This window comes from Melospiza melodia, chromosome 12 (genome assembly GCF_035770615.1).
Source record: "Melospiza melodia melodia isolate bMelMel2 chromosome 12, bMelMel2.pri, whole genome shotgun sequence".
Classification (NCBI taxonomy): Eukaryota; Metazoa; Chordata; class Aves; order Passeriformes; family Passerellidae; genus Melospiza; species Melospiza melodia.
Genome location: NC_086205.1, coordinates 14,911,391 through 14,930,737, shown reverse-complemented (window position 1 = coordinate 14,930,737; position 19,347 = coordinate 14,911,391). Strand labels below are relative to the sequence as shown.

The following is a 19,347-nucleotide window of genomic DNA, read 5'->3' as shown; positions in this document are numbered from 1 at the left end:
GACTGAGATGTAAATAGCTCACATAGGGGTTAATAATCAGATAATAACAGTAAGCACTCTTTCTGTATAATTAAGTCAAATGACATGATTTATTCTGGTGCAATCCTACCTCCAGAATGAAACATTTAAGGATTTCACTGTCTTTTCAAACAGCCCTATGCTTTGCAAGCCTACAATATCTGAAGGTCGCTTAAACTCTTAAGTTTTGACATTGACAAAATTTGAATTGAAGTGGGATATTTTTTTTCAAAATTGTAATAATCTATTTGCCATTGATGTTGGCTATCATAATTAAATTTTCCTTTTTGATAGGCCACGCTTCACAGAATCACAGAATGGCTGAGGGTGGAAGGCATTTATGGAGATCTTCTTGTCCAACCATCCCAGCTCAAGCAGAGCCAGTCTAACTGACTGCATCCAGAAACTCCTTCACCTGTGCAACATCATGTTCCTGTAAAAATATGTTACTAATGTGGCCAGTGACAAAACTCTCACTCATTTTCTAAAACCAATCTGTGATTTATAACAGAGAGACTTTCTTGTATTCACTCGTAATTTGGAGGGCTAGTCACAATCCTTAATAGATGTATAAGCACCAGCAATCTTATGTGTGAAACAAAAGAAGGCATTTCCAAACCACAAAACAGGAAGGAATGTTCCATAAAAGCAAAGGTTTTCTCAAGCTATAGCCACTCAAGAAACAGCTAAGTATTTTTATATTAGTACTAAAATAACTTATATTGTTGTCTCTATTAACTCAAACCTCTTTCAACTATGTGGAAGTAAATGGTAGGATGCAAGAAACATTTCCTAGATAGAAATGCTACTTGAATGATTGCTTGAGAGGAATTCTGGAAGCTACTAACAGATCTGCCATTTTTCTAAGGGCCAGATGTGAATTAATTTCAAATTTTGAGATAAATCTTATTTCTTGAGTAGTCCTACTTATTGAAATAAATTTTGGGGAAGGGTGGGTTTTCATTTACATACTTTCCTAACATGGGAAGATTTTCTGAAATATTTTTTTAGGTTTATTTGTCCTTGCAATTTGTTATCCTTTGCTTAGGATAAGAAAAGAAAGAGATCTCCACACATTGTCTCCTCTCCACACATTTTAAGCCAGTTAAGATTGTTTAGACATTTTAAGACCACTGGAATTAATATAAAGAAACTTAAATAAAGTGTCTTTGAGGGAGGGTCTTTATTCCTCCTCAGCACAGTGTCCAGGGGAATTCAATGAGGATGATATTTCTCCCTGACACTTGTACTGCCAGGGGATCAAATATCTGTGAGCTGGTGAATATTCCTGGGGATATCTGGCTGAATGAAGTTGGATCCAGATTTTAATGCATACTTAAACTATTGGTGTCAGCCTTCCACCTTGCACTGAGGTAAAACATTCACTTCCATGAGACAGCACCTCAGCAACAAACGCCAGAAATTTTTCATGAGGCACCTATGAGCTAAGGTTTTTTAGCACTTTTACAAACTTGTTTCCTTTTCCTACTCTGCATTTTTCACTGTTTCCCCATATTTTATTAATGCCAGTCTGCTTGAAAAGGGCACAGGGAAAAGCAAGCATTCTGCAGGGTAAATGGGAAAAGAAATGGACAGAAGCTTTTCTTAAAATGTCACTGCTCACAAAGAGCTTGTGGCAGCCCAGTGTTACATAAGACTGAGGTTTAAAGAGGTGCTGTTAAATATGCCCCAATCTCTCTCATATTTCTAGCTTCCAATTTTAATCCTTTCCACACTGAATTTTAATTGAAAAGTATTTTAATCTGTAACTTGTTACAATCCTTTGTCATGTTTTGCATGCACTTGGAGCAATGCTCTCCTGAATTAAGACAAAGTAGGAACCTCATGGTTGTCAAAAGATGTATCTGACAGGGCCAGTTATTGCTTTAGCAAAAAACCTCAAAGCCCTCTGTGCACAGCCTGACCCATTACAGGAACCTGTTGTGATGGCATTTGGCATGCACATGTTGTTAGAGTGTCTTTTATTCTATTTGCACATGAACTGCATTGTCCTTTGGGATCAGCACACACGTTCTGAACATTGCTACAATTGTCATCAGAGAAATTAAATTTAACATGAATGTGGCCCTGACACCAGTAGCTTTATTATAGGTTTTATAGAAGAAACTGAATAAACTTTTAGACAGATAAACTACAAGAAAAACATACACATGCTGTTTCATATAATATATATGCTGTTTAGTCTAATAAAAATGATAGAAGGGATCTACATCACAATTTCTTTGACTTTGTCTCCTCTCCACACATTTTTACTTAGTTAAGACTGTTTAGACATTTTAAAACAATTAAGAAGAAATATAAGCAGCATTATATTAATTCTTATTAATATAATTTATGCCTCACTATACAGTTTCATAAGAAAACACTTTTCAAAGCTTTCCTCCCTATAATGGATCTAAAATGTAACTAAACCATACAGAAAAGAGTAGTAATAGTATTGGGAATCTTCCAACTTAAAATAGTTGTCAGAGAAGAGGAGGTGATTATTTTCCAGTAAATTTTTGCTTTAATCAGCCATTTCCCACCTTCCTTAACATCAGAGTGCTTTGACAGCCTTTTCCAGCAGCCCTGAGGTCTGTGCCCCTCTGGAGTCAACACCTTGGTCTGTTCAGGGTCACTGTGATCTCCTACAGGAGAAACACAAAGGCAGAGTTCAGGATGGGGTTTCCTTAGCACAGAATCCAAAGGGTGAGAGGAAAAATGGATCCTGGAGTGGGGCCATTAAGGGCTCTGTCCTTGCCTGCACTGCTGCACTGTTGAAGGCTTCCTCCCTTTAAAACAAGCTAATTCTTGCATTTGGCTTAGGGCTTGAGTCTCTAAGTTAGAGGAGAAGACATCCAGTGAGGCTTTTTCTTTGTTCCCAGTTTTCAGACTGGGAAATTCAGAGATTGAGACAACTCCAGCAGTAAGGGCTGAAAATGCTCCTGGCTTTTCATTCCTTTGCTTTGTTCATCATTTACCTTCACCAGCACCAGCACAAGCCCTGTTTTAATTGTAAATCTAAATCAGCTGTGCATCTGTCCCAGGAGGTCTGATTACATTTATCCAAAATAATAGAGAAGCATAGAGATGGCTGTAAAGAAAACTCTAATCTTCCCCACCTAACAATTTAGATCTCAGATTAATGAGCTCTTAATTAATTGGGTCAGCCATAAACAGGGTTGTTTGCAAAGACAAGAACACATTAATCTGGAAAAGTCATATTGCTCATATCACTGGGAAGTATTTATAACCCAGTTTTGAGGATCAATTGTTTGCAGTCAGATTTCATCTGTTCCCTTTAAATATATTCAAACTAAAGAGTCCTCTGGAGGTTTCTTCCATGTAGTCCACAACACAGAGTAAATACTTTGGGTCAAGGCAGAACAGATTTTGTTTAACCATCTCCTATGAAGAGTTGCAAAAACCACTATTGATTTCTGCATGTTTACTTCAGGAAAGAAGAAAAGGCTTTCCTGGTGTTGGAGGTCTAAGAGATTATTACAGACAAGAGAAAAACTCACAGGATCTGTTTCTTCAGTGGCAGTCTGATAAGGGATAAAATGTTTTCCACGAACCTGGGTGCACCTTTGGGACGTGTAGGTTCCTCTGCATTGTATCCCCTGCTGTTACAGCAGCCTTCCATTTCTCAGATCTTACAGGAACTCTGTACCATGCTGAGGAATAAATTATTTATTTGGGGACTTCTGCCTTGTCTGACTGAACCTACTATCCCAATGGTCCTTGGGAGGTATAAACTACAGTAACTTAAAATGGATGAGATTTTACAGCTTTCCTTGTCTGAGCTTGTTATGGGGATATAGGAAACACCAGCACTGAAAGACAGTGAATTGATTTGTTTTTCTCCCTAAAATACTCAGCACATGCTCTACATTCTATCTTGTATCTTCCTGACCTCCTTGACCAGGTTATTAGAGAATGAGAATTGAAGTGGTTTTCTAAGCCATTCAATTATAAATAAACTGCATAACATAGTACTGTCTTCATTTCTGAAGGGTTTAAACCACATTGTTGTAGTCCTTATTTGATTTATGCAAACAAAGCCTCTTAGCATAAAATGCAATTAAAATAGAATAATTTATTCCATTAATCTTAATCTATACACAATCCTGCTTGGTTGTTAAAAAAAAAAAAAAAACAGCCAGCTTTCAGCTCCAAAGTTTCATGTTTTGCATTGGGATCATAGGGGAAATGGAAACATGAAAACAGTCAAGAAATCCAATTAAGAACAGAGGTACTAAAACAGGCAAGTCTTTAAAAGTGTAAGAGAACAGAATGGGTAGCTAAATCTGAGAAAACACCTCATCAAAAATAGTATCATTATTTCTATCTAATTTTTGCTGTTTATAAAATATATATGACATGACTGGGAATTTCCTAATATAAACCTTGTTTAAAATATATATGTGGATAAACTTTTGTGAAGTGCATAGACATTAAAAACCACATGTTCACCAGAACACACGGGGTGAGGCATTTGGACCAAGTGATAACTTTAACCTAGCAATAAATTTATTACTATATAATCTAAGTAGTCTTATTAAATTTAAAATGCAAGTATTTTAAAATTTCCATTTCAAAATGGAACATGGAACTTTTTATATGGTTTAGGATATTTGAAATTTAGTTTAAACATCTCTAGTATGATTACAGAACAGAAAGTTTGTATCAGAAATAGATTAGATAAAGGAAAACATTAAAAACATACTCAAAAGCAGAAAATTCAGCCAAATGTAGCCAAAACAGTAATTAATTATAGAATAACAGCGCAGTTTGGTTTGGAGGAGACCTTAAAGATCATCACTTCTTCCACGCCCTCTGGCAAGGGCAGGGACACCTTCCACTGTCCCAGGTTGCTCAGAACTCCATCCAGCCTGGCCTTGGACACTGCCAGGGATGAGGCATCCACAACTTTGCTGGGCAACCTGTGCCAGGGCCTCAGCACCCTCACAGGGAAGAATTTTTTCCTTATATCTAATGTAAACCTACTCTCTTTCAGTTTGGAACCATTTCCCATTGTCCTGTCACTTCCTGCCCTTGCAAAAAATTCCTTTCCAGCTTTCCTGTAGCTCCTTTAGGTATTGGAAGGGGTTCTAAGGTCTCCTTGGAGACTTCTCTTATTCAGGCTGAACAATGCCAGTTCTCTCAGCCTGTTTTATAGAGCAGGTGTCTTTAGTCAAACAGTCTCACTTCTGGGAAATGCAGTTTTGGGTTGATTGAAAGCTTTATGTGTTCAATAGGCTTTAGTGTGAGATGTTTAAGTGATGCATCTTGATTTTACTTCTCACTTGAGGACCTTCAGTGCTGGAGCCACCCCTGGATTTTGTCACTCTCCTGAATTAATTCATTCTCATTCTAATATTGTCTTCTACAATGTTCCAATTGTAGAAGGAGGTACAAAAGACACCAAGAATGCCTTGCCAAGAATTCACTATTTTTGAAGCTATACCTATCATTTTCCCCCTCTGTAAATGTGCACACAGTTGGGGGAGTGAGGAAAGCCCAATTTATTCATCACCATGTGACGCTGGCTGCTAGAAACAGAAAATGGTGCCTGTAACCTCCAGGGAGTGAGTTCATCATTAGATTAACCACCACTAAGGTAAGGCCATCCATCATTAGAGATGACAGGTGCAGTGTTGGCAGTACAAGAATAATAAACAGAACAACTTGCACTTTCACCGTGCGTGGGGATGGAGGAGAAGTCTTAGAGATGCTGCTGAAGAAGGGGAGGGTGAATAGGTAGTCATTATCTCAGGAGAAAAATTGTAAGCTACAGTCTTATTCAGCAGACATGTCTTTGCTTATCAAGTTTATCTGCATTTACAGTACACTATGAGAACCCAATACATCAGTTACTCAATGTCTAAACATGCTTTTCCAACGTGAAAAATATGTTGCCTATCCTGATAAGAGCTTCAATGCTTTTCATTTAACCTTAGCTTTCTCTGCTTCAGTTTTAATGACAAATTGCTCTCTAAGTGAAATGTTTTCCAGCTGAGCTCCTAAGCACCACATTGCTAGGGAACACCACAGCAGGAATCTCCCTGTTCCCCACAGGAGTGCTGTGGGGTTCAGTGTGACTAGAAAAGGCAACCAGCTGAAGTCCTTTTGCACTCAATGGAGTTTAGAGTGTTCAAGGATAAAATATAAAATCCTTCAGAACAGTGGATGAGCAGAGGATCAAGTTTTCTTTTTTTTAGTTAACAGAAGGGAAAGGTTTCATTTTGAGGTTTCATCTCCCCATGGAGAGTAGACATTTATTAACAAGGGACAGCACAGACTCCCATGGCACAGAGTGTTCAGCATCCTCATCCTTAGTTTAGTTTCAGCCTATCTCTACCTTTTCCATTTGCTTCAAAGTTTCATGAATTGAAATAAAAATACATATAGAGAGTCAACATAGGTCAACTCTTCCTTCTACAAACTAGCAACCTCTTTACTGTTAATTTGTTGGCATCCCTGCTTCCCACACAAAGCTGGCAGGTCTGTTTTGCACACCCAGTTCATGTTGGTCATCAAATACACCAACAAATAAACAAAGAAATCTTTCTCTTTTTATGCCTTTTACCTGTGTCTGAATCTGAACTGTCCTCAGGCATCTCTTGTACACCCTGTCTGCTAAACCTGTCTCATTTGCAATGTACCAGAAGTTGTAATGCTGTAGCATGTGAGGATCTGGGAACATTTCAAACCATTATTTCTTATTTCCTTGGCTCAAGTCAACGTAACTTATAAAAAAAAAAACTAGCTTTAGCAATGCAAATTAGCACTTAAGTGCCTTTCAGCAGGAGATCAGAACTAGAGATCAGAGTATGATTATTGACTTATGAATGTGAAAAATATGTAACTTGTATGCATGCCAGCAATCTTGTACTTAAAGGTTCCATACCAACTTAATATAACAAACCATTCCACTTCTCATGCCTATAATTCCATGAACTTTTGAAAACAAAGTATGTCTTCCTCTCTCTATAATGTCCATCACTACACTACTTAATCAGCAAACTTTACAGAATGGAGATAAAAAGAAGCCAGAGAGCCATTAATTTGTTTTACAACCTTTTAAAATTTTGATTTTTGACAGAAAAATTACCATTTAGATAGTTAAATCTGTTAGCACATTTGTGTAATTCATCTAGAAAGTAAATTTTGGTGCACTGCAAAAACCTTCATCACGTGTCCACTTTGTGCTGTTACTGAATTCTCCAGGTGATGGTGTGTGAATTCTCCAGGTGAAGGAATGTGATGCTCATGGTCTCTGTCCTGAATTGATGCAGCTGAGCCTGGAGAAGGGTGACAGAGTCACCTGGATGGTGGCAGCCCCCAGGGCACTGAGATAAACCCACCATAGCTCACACTTCATCTTGCCATAAGCTCTGCCAGACAAATCCCCCAGGCACTGACAAGGCTCTGCAAGGAGTGGAGTCTGTTCTTTCTATTTCCATGTTCCCTCTCTCCCCCTGTGTAGTATCCAGCACACTTTAATAGACAACTGGTCCTAAAAATGGAGCTCTTAGTTCAATCACTTATCAATCAGGAAATGATGACTTACTGCTATAAATATTAACCAGCCAAAACAGGTGGAGCATTAATGAAGATAGTGCAGACACACACAATAAAAAAAAATAAAATTTCAATATGAAAAATAAATAACACCATTGAGTAACTGCTGAAGATTTAGTTTAGTAAAATAAAAAAAAAAATTCCTATTTATAATTTTCTCAGTGTGGAGTGGCCTATGTTTTCAATTAATCTTAAAAATTAGTATAAGAAAAAAGAACCATCTTAGCATGTGTATTCTGAAGAAAAAAAGCCCTATTTAATTAAAACAGCATATTATTTATGTATCTAGATTTTAATTGCACTCACTTGATATACTTACAATTATTTTCATTACAATCAAGCTTTTCACTCGCTTCTTACTCCATTAAACTCTACTATTCATGGAATGGAAAAAAAGAAAAACGAGTTCTGAACAAAATTATGGCACCAGGCATCTCTTGAATCTGAATTGAACCCCGTTTCTTTTCATAGGAATACTAATTTTTAAATGGGTATTAGTCACTTCTAAACGCTTGCACACGCGGACAGGGCCAGCCCATGGCCATTTCTTCTCTGCATTCTTTCCCAGCCTGACCCTGCAGCCTCCTGACAGGGCCTGCAGGACCCCTCAGCTGCTCCAGCTGTGTCTGGGTCCCTTGCTGGAGGGGGAATGGAAGGGCGCACCAGGGGTGTCCTGCAGCAGGTACAGAGGGATGTCCTCACCCCCTGCACCATCCCCTGTGCCCGTGGAGGGACCTGGCAGCTCCAGGGGATCTCTGCTCTCCCCGGTGCCTCTGCTGGTCAGCAGCAGCCCCGTGCCCACCCCACCTGAGCTCCCGCAGGACAAACCCCACCATGAGACACGTAGGAACATACCCTGGAGCTGGTGCCACTGCTCTGGGTCAGTGTCTGTCCAGGGGCTCAGAGCCACGCGCGTCTGAGGATGGGCCAGGCTGGTCAGAGAGACAGGGAAAGCTGCACAAGTCTTCCCATGAGCTGGAGAGAAATAATGGTAATCAGATGGAAACAATCCACAGGTGGTAGTTTTTAACAAGCTGTTTTCCCATAAGGATGTTACCAATAGGGTGGTTCTTAATTAGCCAATGGTTATGATGCTTTGATTAAAGGACCAATCAGGTCCACCTGTAGCAAACTAACGTTTAAAAGGGGTTAGGCTCAAATAAACTGGGCTTTCACCATTTGCCTTCTGAAACAACTCTGTGTCATCTCTGACACAAGTCACACAGTCTTTAACAAGAGAATCTTTTATAATATCATCATTCTTATTCTGTTACCTTCAATCATCACATTAGTTTAGGTACATTTTTCAGAAATGGTCCCTTGGCCATTGTCATCACTGTGGCTGCTGAAACAAATCAAATGGAGCTTGACAGACCTCAGCATCAGACCTCAGCCAGGCAAAGGTGCTAAAAAAACCTCCAAAGAAGCATCGAATTTCCCCACAACACTTCATTTTTCAGAAATAACCAAATGCCAAACTCTTTAGTGTATCAAGTCCCTCGTAGGTGCACAGTATTTAATAACTGCCTCCTTTGAGTCAGTTTGTTAAGCTTCCTGCATTTTTGAAACATCCAACAATCCTCTTAAAATGTGTAAAACATTTCTGAATCACTTTTCTTTTAGAAGTTATAACTCAAACTCTTAATTAATTTCATTAACTTTTGTATTAGCTTAGTTTCACTTCAGTGGAACAAGTCTTTATTCTCCATTTCTGAAGAAATTGAAGAGTAAGTAAAGGGAGGAAATATAATATAAAGTAAACTCACCAAAAGCAATTACAAATTACAAATTTGGACCACAATTCTTTACTAAAATAATTAAAATAATAAGTATTTTTTTCTCAAAAATTTGGTTATTTCCAGCATTTGGAGTGTTGAATTATAAGTAACACATTTGCAATTTGTGCTGTTTTGTCACATTAACCCATGTGGCCCACGGAAGAAAGTTCACTTTAACTACTCACAAAGATGATTTACTGCTAAGAAGTTGAATTAGTATAAAAAAGTTTTAGTGTGCATAATTTAAACATCTGGTAGTATAAATAGCAGTTTCTTCCTGAGGAAATTATATTCATCCCTCTTTCTTCCCCTTACAATGAAACATGCTATTTTAACATGTTTATTTCTGTTCACTTACAAAGCAAAATACAAAAGAGCAATTTAGGTAATGTCTCTTCCCTTTCTCATGAACAGTTTGATTTGATTTTATTTAAACAAAATCAAAAATTTACACATAGAAAATATATACGAAGAATTTAAAGACAAGTTAAATAACAGAGTTGAATGTTTTAACATATAAATATATATATATATAACAGAGCTATAAGATTTTTCTGAAAGTTAGGGAAATTCAGATCAAGATTGAGATTTTTAAACTCTGAGTTTTCCCAAAATACCAGGAAAGCATTCACCAGCAGCTATGAGGTTTCAGCATCCTAATATTCTCCAACTATTATACACACAGACACCCCACAAATATCATATATTATTAATAACCAAGGATAATTCTGATCTGTGCTTACCCTGATGGTCTTTCATTTTTCACCAAATCACAGGTGTGTTCCTGCTGGGAGATCTTGGTCATCAGAAAATCTGACCCATGGGATCATTCCATTTCCAAGAGCCTTGCAGCTGGTTGGATAGATGTGAGAGATGTCTGGGAAGCATACTGACATTTTGTTCCCTATTTTTCTATCAGTTTATTTAGAACATAGCCCATGAGGACAGTCATAAATTTTGTAACGTAATTCTCAGCAATGGCAGTTCAGGTGACTAAATTCTTCTTTTAGTCTTTTAAATCTTTAGTCAGATTTTATTCTGCCTAATTAACAAATATAGATGTGTTTTGGGTTTTTTTTCCCTTGTACATACCTGGGTTATTCATCAATTTCTCAGAACACAGCCTGGCTTAGCTGCATGTGCTCTGTGTAAACACACAATTCGAGCTACTGGACTGTGGCTTACAAGGCCAAGCCTGAGAACAACCTGTTCTGGTTATGAGATGTTCTAGAAAGCCCAACACATGAAGAGGAAGTTCCCTGTCATCCCAAACTGCCTTTCCTCTTCTCTTGTTTTTTGTATTAGAGAGCACGCAGCAATCATCACTGACTGAAACCTCATGGCCTGGATGAACTCTGCTGTGAGTGGACACTGAGCAACTCTGCTTTGTCAGGATGTCAAATAACTCTTTCGTATTTCCCAGCAGCATTGAAGGGGTTTGTTGTCCATCCTTTTTGAAACACAAATTAATGGGAAGAAAGGGATGGTGGGTGGCATTTTCCTCAACTTTCATAACCTGTAGAAAACTCTTGACAGAAAACACACATAAGCAGTTTTTAACACATTTTAAAGACAGGATATTTTTGAGGAAGAATTTCAGAGTTACCTTTAATGGCAGTACCTTGAAATCCAGCAGACGTTCTCTTCAGTACAAATGTGCTGAACACAGCAAGGTTGACTTAAGCAAACCACCAAACCCCTTAATTGAGGGGATGTCCTTCACACTCAGTGGAGAAGGTTTTAAAGATGATTCACAACAGCAGCACACTGACATGGTCACTCCCAAGAGAGTTTTGTCTCTGAAATCACCCATCATCTGTGCTGATTAGTGCAGGTTTAGGATCTTTGGCAATCTCTTGCATCTTGGGTAGATGTAAATCAAAAAACCACATTAAGTATAAACGTTAACAAAAGTCCAGGATACAGTGCAACACTGTGAGTCCAAGAATCCATTTCACTGAATTTCTCTCAATGCTAAAATTTTCAAACCAAATGCAAACATCTGTTCCTGTGTATTTATAATAAATATCTGTGAAGCCAATATCAACATTTTCCTACTCCAGATGGCACACTGTGCTTTTTTAGTTTTCTGCATCTATTTCTTCCAGGGGAAGATTTGCTCAATAGTTCTCTCACTGAAAATATCCAAGAAACAATGATATTTTCAGTTATTATTCATTGTGTAAAAATTTTAATTCCTCTGAAATATACTGCCTTAATAAGGGGGAATTATTGCATTTTACAGACAAGAGAAAGTGAAATAATTGGAGTTTTCTGTTTGAGTATCTCTGCTCCTCTGTATTAATTCAGTTTGACTGTTGGTGGAGTTAAAATTTCATTATAGAGTGAGTTATTAGTTCTAATAAGATATTACTGAAACATTATTTCTAGTTTGAAATCATGTTTAAATGATGTACCTTACGAGCTTAGCTTTCAAGGGCTAAACCATCAGGGAAAAATGCTAAAAGAGTAATTCATTGTACTGGGAGGTTAAAACTGGTTCTTGGCACAGCCTGAGCAAGGGCTTGTCTGCAGGCTGGTGAGGATGGGGGGCAGAGTGACCATGGGGTGTCTGAGTGGCAGCTCCTGCTCCTTGTGCAGGGGCAGAAATGTGCCAGGTGGACATTCTGACATTGGTCAGCAAACCCTGTCCCTCCTGTGAGCCAGGGCTGGGCACTGCAGGGGAAAAGTGAAAATTTGCTTCACACACACAAATTAAAAGATACTTAGCACACAAATATTAATACAAGTGGGCACACTCTCATTTCCTTTCACTTCAAAGTGTGTGTCTGGTACTATCTGCAGTCTAGTCCGTATAATTTAGAGGATCTGACATCTATTGCCCTGATCTCATTTATCACCAGCCCATCTTCATTTTAGAAACGCAGATACTCAGTGTACAATTTTTACTGTAAAATTGAATTTGTTTCTTGTGACAGAGTAGGCTTGCTGAATTTATGACTCAGTATTGAACATCCTTCACCTTGGAAGGAGCTCTCCTGCTGTAAAAACCAGGCATCTCTCTCCTGAGGACACTATAACATCATGATACAGATGCCCATCCTGTTAGACAAGGTCGTGCCAGGAGAAACTAAACTTAATTTTCTGAGACTTTACAACACTTAGCCCTATATTTCACTTTACAAGGATAAATACTGGGAAATACTTTATCCCAATGTAACAACTCTCCTTTTGATCGGGAGAACAAAATATGTTTGATGTTCAGTTCAAAATGGCTGAGAAAAGGAAAATACAAAAGGTGTGCTGAAGACATGTTGTTTCTCTATCTGATGGTTGCTGCCTTTGTCTTTCCATCACAGAAAATAACCAAATTACCTCACCTGGATTTTGGACCCAGACTCTTCATTATGTGTGGGTATTTTATTCAAGACTTTCTTTTTTGACTTTCTCAAATCCTTTATCACTGGGTTCATTGCTTTGCTCTCACCTTATTCTAACCACTGCAATTACTGTCAAGTTCTCAAATAAAATTACCACTAAATTGGTCTTAATTAATTCATCTTACACAGAAGCAGGGACATCTTGCTATTTCCATCTTGTCTTCTGACTTTCAGAACCTATTCCAAGTCTGCAAATCATATAATTCCTCTTTTTGAAGTACTTCACACACTTCTGAGATAACAAAGTTCTGCACTGACTCGATCCCTTTGTCATGCAGGGACAGCAGCTGCAGAAGCCCTGATTTGTCCATCTGGCTCCACCTCTGAAATGCAACCCAAGAGGTTGCAACTCCTCATTTTCCAGGAAGAAAACAAACCTTTGTCTTTTCACATCATGCCTTGCCTTCCTCCCCTGTTTCTCCTCATCATTATTTGTAGGGTCTCCAACCAGCCACAGCTCAGCTCCTCCATGCAAGAAAGCAGAAACACCATCCTGATCTGCTGCACCTTTTGTAGCTCATTTTCCTTCTCTGGAGAAACTGCTGCTCCCAGCTGTTCAAGGTGCTCAGTAATTTTCCAGCCAAAACACCTACAGGCTGTAATTACAGCCTGTCAAAAACCCCCTCAGCCTCAAGGAACTGAGATGCTGCAGACTAAAGCTCCTCAGATCTGTCTGGATCCTTTTACACCCCCAAAAAGGAAACCAGTTCACAGCTGGGGAAATATTTTCCCAATTATAATTTAAATTAGAGTCTGTGTGTTCTGCATTTGAATGAACTCTCCTGGGAGAGCAGCTGGATTCTGCTGTACTTGAGAGATTTTAAAGAAGAATTAGTTAAATATTGTTTAAAAATATATATAAATTTAAAAAATATATTAATATATGATATATGTATATTAAAAAAAAAAACAAGCAAGCAATCCCAAACCAACAAAAGCACAAAAAATCCAAACCAAACCAAAAAGAAAAAAAAAAAAACAAACCAAAACCAAAACCCCAGTTATAAAACCCCCCCCCCCACATTCTCGTGCTTTGTAAATTACAGGTCTATCTATTTTGCATTGCTCTAGATCATCATTCATAGCACTTTCCTGGACCAGAGCAACACTATTGAGGAAAAACTGCCTGGTGTTTGATGCCCAGTTTTATTCTCACTTTTAAATTCATTAATTTCTGTGGTTGCAAGAAATATTAGAGGATCGTGGACCAAATGTTCCACAGCATAAACTTGCAGCAAATCATCAAAAAAACTTTCAAAGGCTTAGACCAAAGTGTAAAGCTTCTTTTCAACAAAGAAGTTGACAGCTTGATGTGCTCCTGATGTGTTTATTCCTCAGCTCCAAGAATGTGCATCCTTGGAGGGACTCTGCCTGATTATTCTATCGTAGCACAAGGTATTCCAAGCAAAGGATGTTAAACTTGCCTTTATCTGGGAGAAATAAAAGATTATGTGACTAAGGGCTCAACTCTTCTCTGATGTTTTGGGTATTTTCCCCTTCCCCAAGCAGTTCAAATTCTCTAGGTCCTAATCTCTGATTTTGATTCCTTTTCTACAAATGTTTATTTCTCCCTTACTAAGAACAAATCACAAGAAGAAGCTATTTTGAATATGGCTTGGACATGTTTTAGCCAAGAAATCCAGTGTAATCATCAGGCTTGGATTCCCAACATTGAAGGTTTATTTTAGCACAGCATGCCATGTTTAATCAGTTTTCCTAATGCTGCACAGTACTATCTGCTTTGACAAGAATATGTTGATCATATTACAGAATGATTACTGCCAATGGAGATCTTTTAGACAAGATTAGATTTTGCTTCTGTCCAGATGCCTCAAAGAACATTATTAGTTTTTGGTGTCATATTTTGGTAATATTAATATGATCAGCTTATGGGCTTGCTCGTATGCTATAACTGCAGCAATTTATCTGACAGTTAAGCTGTCGGGACCATGCAGCATTTAACCCAGTGAGCACTGCTGCAATCTGGATCAAATTAGGCACTGCCCACACAATCTTATCACGGCTGTGAGGTGACCAAGGAATATTCTGATGAGCATCCCACCTCCAAGGTTCAGAAATTTGCATTATGCAGCTCAATAGCTGCTTCCAAGAAAGCTAATTACTTCATGGAAATATCCCTAACAATACGTCTGCATATTTTTAAAGGAATGTAGATTGGGGTTTTTTCCCACATAAATCAGCAAAAGGGATTCAGAGCTGTGCTGCTTTCTCAGGTAATTAAAGTGGCACTGTAGCCTATTAGTATAACAGCTGGGGTGATAGTAGGTTTTCTATATACATACAGAAAGAATAAATTACTTGAATATGAGGCACTTTTCTGTCCTGCTTTCAAAGTTACTGCAGATGTACAAGGACCTTGCCTGACCTGTATTTACTGGTTGGACAAAAAAATAATTGCAGAAGCTGAGAAGTATAAAGATAAGTGTTAATACATTTTGACTAGAGAGCCTTACAATATCAACTAAGCAATACTACTGCCCTTAAGTTCAATACATACTGATATGCACTCTGATGGCATGCTTCAACCCTTTTGATATTATGCCTTTAAAAACCATGTCCTTTAGGGTCCAATGGACCATGAAATAGTCTCTACAAAAGTACCACTGGTGCCAATGCTGAGACAAACATTCATTTTGGCTGTCAGCTTTAAGGACTGCAGAAGAAATGAAGCACATTTATTATATACTGATGTATTCTGACTAGATAATCCTTTTCAGTTGTAGGCACTATAAAGACAAGTGCAGATTACTGTGGGGAACATTTAAAAAAAAATTGGGATGTTCTGAAACAGTTGAGCATCCAATTTCACAGTTGGGTAATTTGCCTTATAAACTTGTATTTAAAGGAAAAGTTTTACTGGCAATGAAGTACGCTAAATAAACAATCTATAATTTGAAAATTAGCAAGTTGGAGATACTTACACAGAAATTCTATCTACTAATGCTACATTTATTAATTAATGTTGGAATTTGTCTTTCTATGCTGCTGGCATTGTCAGGGTTTTTTCATACATAACCATTGTCATTCAATTCTGTAAAATTTTAGTCCTTTGTAACCATTTTATGGCATTTTGATTGCATCCTTATTTCTGTACAGACAAAGAAACTCATCCGGGACACCAACAGGACCTCAGGATTCAAAAAAAGATAGTTAAGTCATAGTATTCTCAGGATTCAGTACTGGGACCAGAAGTATTTAAAAAAATACATTATTTAGATTACTAGGTTTGAGTTGGGTTTAATCAAATTTCTAGACATGAGATTCATACAGAGCTTAGGCAGGAGTGGTTCCTTTGAAACCCACTAGAGACCTGAGACAATGCATTTTACCTTCAAAAAATATTAAAGGCAGTTTCTGTAAGCAAAGTTTGGATGCTGGACTGCAGAAGTCCCTATAGTTCTGTAAGGAAGGATGCTGGTACCATGAGGGCTTTGGTCTGCAAACTTAATAGACAAGGAAATCAATTCCTCTGCCATATTAGTCTCCAATGCTTATGATATATTTTGGCAATGTGCAAGACAAAAATAGCTCAAAAGCTATTGATCCACATTATTTTAGTATCTTCTAAAGTGGAAGTATTAGAAAGTAGATAGTATTAGAAAAAAGTCAATATTATGACAGGCAGCTTAAAACTTTTATACTCTTACCAGAAATATAAATTTCCTGACTCTATACTTTCACAGTTTCATAACACCCAGTTGGCAGCAGCAACAAATATATCTGAGATTGTTACTATGACAGCACTGAAACAAAAATTAACCCTTTTATAGTAAAGAAACTTTGCTCTAAATTTACTTCATACATTTATTAAAACTCACTTTGTAATTAGGGGGTGGTATCAAAGAAAAAAATGGGAAATCTGAGGCTGAAGTCTGGCCCTTCTGTGTGGCACTGGTAGTGCCCAGCACAAGCATTTGTAAAATGAATTGTTTCTTACTTGTGTGGTGTGAGGAGGAACACAAGCAGAGAAAACAATCTGCTTGTGGTGCATCTGAACAAAACTGCTGCTTTTGTTTTCTACCCAAATTTACTAGCAAAAAACACACTGAAAGCTGACAAATTATCTTCTTCTGTTAAAATACTTTTTCCAAATTCTGACTCCTTAGGCAACAAATTTAGTTAAATATTATTTTGAAATGTCACAGCAAAATGAAAACTTGAAGCATATGGTTTAAGAATGTCAAAACAAAATCAATTTTTTTTTCTGTTGTCAAAACAAAATCTATTTCATTTCCTGTTACTGAACATTATTTTTACCTTTGTTCGTATCAGTCTCAAAAGGCGTTGAAATTATTTTGGGTATGGAGCTTGAAATGTAGTTTTGGGAAAAACTTTAGCTTCACTAACTGTTTGAATAAACCTACTTAGCCAGTCTGTTTTTCTGTATAGCATGTTCTCTCAGCCAGGAAAATCTCCATGATGTTTATTTTCTGTCCCACTCTCTGCATGTCATGAAGCATATGCTGTAGGAGACTGATTGCATCTCAGACTGACAGCTGCTCTGCTCTTCCAGCTCTCTGTCACAGAGGAAGATTGCTGCCATTTGAGCAAAGAAATTCTTCAGTAATATGTTTGGACACTTGCCTTTAGAACTTAACCATTATAAACTGTGGGGTTCAGTTTGCCTGAAATCAACATTCTGATTTCCTAATAGGCTTTTCTGTCAAAAATTCTAATCCATATTAATCTCAGTTCTTCTGGGAAACTGTATCCTCTGCCACTCAATTTATAAATTAATTCCTTCCACTCATTTTATTTGCAGCCCTTCTGGCAAAGCTGGAGCTGCAGAGAGCACACCCTGTTGGAACACACATGAGCAGGATCAGATTCCTCACTTGACATCACACAGCCTCTTCAAGGGGAGCTAACTCTTTTTGAACCATTTCCTTCTCTCCAGAATTGTAGAATGGGCTTGGAACAGAGCAGGGCATCTTACAAGTGACCCATTGACAGCCCTCTGCACAGGTTCATAGTACTTAATATTTCATATGAGCTCTGAATTGCAGGTGTTACGGTGCTGTGATTGCAGCAATTAAAACAATTAGGGTTGAAGAGATATCATTAAGTTATTAACATGCACCATGTTTTTTATTTGTAGAACACATGGCTTTTTGACAAGGTGAAGGAAGCAAGAGAATAACACTGCAAAATATTGAAGTGACCAATCAGATCAGAAGTCAGATGCCTCTTAGGAGAATGTAAAAATATTACCATATAAACCAGCATAGAAACTGTTTTTTTTAATTTCTTTTTTTATTATTTTTGTGAGTGCATTACATTAGAATCACACCCGTAGGTGTTTGTATAGGTCACAACAAATGTATTGCAAATGAAACAAAACATTCTCTTCAGTAAGCCAAGATCTCCATCATGACATTTCCTGGACTGGGAAGGTGACCCAAGGAATTCAAGCACAAGTGGTTATCAGAACCCATCAGGCAAAACAAAGTGCTGTAATGTCACTAACTCTCTCTCTGCTATGAATTGACAACAGATATGGCTTCCAATAATCAAGGTACAAAAGAAAAAGCATTTTCTGTTTCACACAGATTGGTAGATGCTGGTATCAATATGACAAATGAGGAAGAATATCACTGCAGAACATCTCAGCAATGACCAGTGCATAATTAGTCTAATTTGTAGCAAATTTGTTCAGTGACCTTAAGTTCTCTCTTCTAGAAGCTGTATTACCTGTCCAACCTTTAGGTTATAAGACTATAATCCTGCTTTATTATTTTTTTAATTATTATTCCCTTTTGTTACCCCAGTTCCATTCTCCTGTGGTGATCCAAGTAAATTTTTGCTAAAGGTTGGAAATTAACATCAGTAACTATTGTGTCTCTGTCCATGCACTGTACATCTGGAAAAACATTCTCCATGCTTGTGCTGGGAATGAAAAGCATTGGAAGCAGACATGACATTTCTGTCAAGATTTCTTGAGAAAAGTTATGCAAATATATATGGGTGTCAATGAAAGAAGTTCAGAAAACCTTAATTTGCTCAGCTGTCTAACAGGAACACAGATTTAGTATTAAACTTTTAACTTTTTTTTTTTGTGCCCTGGCCTATTCTGAATGTTCAGTTATTCAGCCATCTCACTGCATCAACAATGAACTAAAAACGATGAAATTCTAGACTTCTTAGAGAAGCAAATAGAGCAATTTATCAACATTTTCATTTTGGTAAAAAAAAAAGCAGAAATATATAGCTGGAATAAAAGCAAAATAAGATAGGTAGTCATAAGATTGGTTAAGTTGTGCTCTATCGGCCACAATTCATTGATATTCACTTTCTTCATCAACAGCTGTAAAGTACACAGAGGTTTTATCCCAGGCTTCAGACTGACACATAAAACCTGCCTGTCTTTGCACAAAACTAAATCAGATTTTAGAATGCATTAGATGAACTCATGTTTTTCAAAGATTAAGTTAATATTTGTTAAAATTATTTTTAAAGAGGCCAAATTGATCTAAAATTTTGCCCATGTTGATACAATGGATTTTTATTAAAATGATAAGACAATAATAAATTAAGCTTAAAAC

General features: G+C 37.5%; 1 long non-coding RNA gene across 1 annotated transcript in view; it reads right to left on the bottom strand.

The window, feature by feature from the left end:
• LOC134423435 (uncharacterized) overlaps nt 1-19,347 on the bottom strand; it is a 466,039-nt gene that overhangs the window by 32,149 nt on the left and 414,543 nt on the right. The window lies entirely within an intron of this gene.